This window comes from Mesoplodon mirus, assembly GCF_964341445.2.
Source record: "Mesoplodon mirus genome assembly, chromosome: X".
In the NCBI taxonomy this organism is placed as follows: Eukaryota; Metazoa; Chordata; class Mammalia; order Artiodactyla; family Ziphiidae; genus Mesoplodon; species Mesoplodon mirus.
In genome coordinates, this window is record NC_138981.1 from 62,052,272 (window position 1) to 62,055,564 (window position 3,293).

A 3,293-nucleotide genomic window follows, 5' to 3' on the forward strand; every position below is an offset into this window, starting at 1 on the left:
ATCACTTCGTTATTAAGTAGTGTATTGTTTAGCCTCCATGTGTTTGTATTTTTTACAGATCTGTTCCTGTAATTCATATCTAGTCTCATAGCATTGTGGTCGGAAAAGATACTTGATACAATTTCAGTTTTCTAAAATTTACCGAGGCTTGATTTGTGACCCAAGATATGATGTATCCTGGAGAATGTTCCATGAACACTTGTGAAAAATATGTATTCTGTTGTTTTTGGATGGAATGTCCTATAAATATCAATTAAGTCCATCTTGTTTAATGTATCATTTAAAGCTTGTGTTTCCTTATTTATTTTTATTTTGGATGATCTGTCCATTGGTGAAAGTGGGGTGTTAAAGTCCCCTATTATGAATGTGTTACTGTCGATTTCCCCTTTTATGGCTGTTAGTATTTGCCTTATGTATTGTGGTGCTCCTATGTTGGGTGCATAAATATTTACAATTGTTATATCTTCTTCTTGGATCCTTCCCTTGATCATTATGTAGTGTCCTTCTTTGTCTCTTGTAATAGTCTTTATTTTAAAGTCTATTTTGTCTGATATGAGTACTGTTACTCCAGGTTTCTTTTGGTTTCCATTTTCATGGAATATCTTTTTTCATCCCCTAACTTTCAGTCTGTATGTGTCTCTAAGTCTGAAGTGGGTCTCTTGTAGACAGCATATAGATGGGTCTTGTTTTTTGTATCCATTCAGCCAGTTTGTGTCTTTTGATGGGAGCATTTAATCCATTTACGTTTAAGGTAATTATCGATATGTATGTTCCTATTCACATTTTCTTAATTGCTTGTGTTTCTTATTGTAGGTCTTTTCCTTCTCTTGTGTTTCTTGCCTAGAGAAGTTCCTTTAGCATTTGTTGTAAAGCTGGTTTGGTGGTGCTGAACTCTCTCAGCTTTTGCTTGTCTGTAAAGTTTTTAATTTCTCCATCAAATCTGAATGAGATCCTTGCTGGGTAGAGTAATCTTTTTTGTAGGTTTCTCTCCTTTATCACTTTAAATATGTCCTGCCAGTCCCTTCTGGCTTGCTGAGTTTCTGCTGAATGATCAGTGGTTAACATTATGGGCATTCCCTTGTGTGCTATTTGTTGTTTTTCCCTTGCTGCTTTTAATATGTTTTCTTTGTATTTAATTTTTGACAGTTTGATTAATATATGTCTTGGTATGTTTCTCCTTAGATTTATCCTGTATGGAACTCTCTGTGCTTCCTGGACTTCATTAACTATTTCCTTTCCCATATTAGGGACGTTTTCAACTATAATCCCTTCAAATAGTTTCTCAGTTCCTTTCTTTTTCTCTTCTTCTTCTGGAACCCCTATAATTCGAATGTTTGTGTGTTTATTGTTGTCCCAGAGGTCTCTGAGACTGTCCTCTGTTCTTTTCATTCTTTTTTCTTTCTTCTGCTCTGCAGTAGTTATTTCCACTATTTTATCTTCCAGGTCACTTATCCGTTCTTCTGCCTCAGTTATTCTGCTATTGATCCCTTCTAGAATATTTTTAATTTCATTTATTTTGTTTTTCATCGTTGCTTGTTTCATCTTTAGTTCTTCTAGGTCCTTGTTAAATGTGTCTTGTACTTTCTCTATTCTATTTATAAGATTTTGGATCATTTTTACTATCATTATTCTGAATTCTTTTTCAGATAGACTGCCTATTTCCTCTTCATTTGTTAGGTCTGGTGGGGTTTTATCTTGCTCCTTCATGTGCTATGTGTTTTTCTGTCTTCTCGTTTTGCTTATCTTACTGTGTTTGGGGTCTCCTTTTTGCAGGCTGCAGGTTCGTTTTTCCAGTTGTTTTTGGTGACTGTCCCCAGTGGCTAAAGTTGGTTCAGTGGGTTGTTTAGGCTTCCTGGTGGAGGGGACTAGTGCCTGTGTTCTTGTGGATGAGGCTGGATCTTGTCTTTCTGGTGGACAGGTCCACGTCTGGTGGTGTGTTTTGGGGTGTCTGTGGCCTTATTATGATTTTAGGCAGCCTCTCTCTTAATGGGTGTGGTTGTGTTCCTGTCTTCCTAGTTGTTTGGCATAGGGTGTCCAGCACTTTAGCTTGCTGGTCGTTGAGTGAAGCTGGGTGCTGGTGTTGAGATGGAGATCTCTGGGAGATTTTCGCCGTTTGATATTACGTGGAGCTGGGAGGTCTCTTGTAGACCAGTGTCCTGAAATTGGCTGTCCCACCTCAGAGGCACAGCACTGACTCCTGGCTGGAGCACCAAGAGCCTTTCATCCACATGGCTCAGAATAAAAGGGAGAAAAAGTAGAAAGGAAGAAAGAAAGAAAGAAAGCAGATAAAATAAAATAAAAGATAAAATAAAATTATTAAAATAAAAAATAATTATTAAGAAAAGCATTTTTAAGAAGAAAAAAACGGATGGATAGAACCCTGGGACACATGGGGAAAGCAAAGCTGTACAGACAAAATCTCACACAGAAGCATACACATACACACTCACAAAAAGAGGAAAAGGGGAAAAAATAAGAAATCTTGCTCTCAAAGTCCACCTCCTCAATTTGGGATGATTCGTTGTCTATTCATGTATTCCACAGATGCAGGGTACATCAAATTGATTGTGGAGCTTTAATCCACTGCTTCTGAGGCTTCTGGGAGAGATTTCTCTTTCCTTTGTTCGCACAGCTCCCAGTGTGCAGCTTTGGATTTGGCCCTACTTCTGCGTGTAGGTCCCTGGAGGGCGTCTGTTCTTCGCTCAGACAGGACGGGGTTAAAGAAGCAGGTGCTTCAGGGTGTCTGGCTCACTCAGGCTGGTGGTAGGGAGGGGTGCGGATGTGGGCAAGCCTGCAGCAGCAGAAGCCAGCGTGACCTTGCACCAGCCTTAGGCGCGCCGTGCGTTCTCCCGGGGAAGTTGTCCCTGGATCCCGGGACACTGGCAGTTGCGGGCTTCACAGGCTCCCTGGAAGGGATGTGGGGATAGTGACCTGTGCTCACACACAGGCTTCTTGTTGGTGGCATCAGCAGCCTTAGCATCTCATGCCCGTCTCTGGGGTCCACGCTCTCAGCCGCAGCTTGTGTCCATCTCTGGAGCTCCTTTAATCAGAGCTCTTAATCCCCTCCAGGTACGTGGGGAGTTTCTTGTCTTTTGGGAGGTCTGAGGTCTTCTGCCAGCGTTCAGTTGGTGTTCTGTAGGAGTTGTTCCACGTGTAGTTGTATTTCTGTTGTATCTGTGGGGAGGAAGTTGATCTCCTCGTCTTACTCTTCTGCCATCTTCTTCAATTATCCCCCAAAACACAGTATTGAACAACCAATGTTTTAAGGAAGAAATAAAAAGGCAACTAAAAAA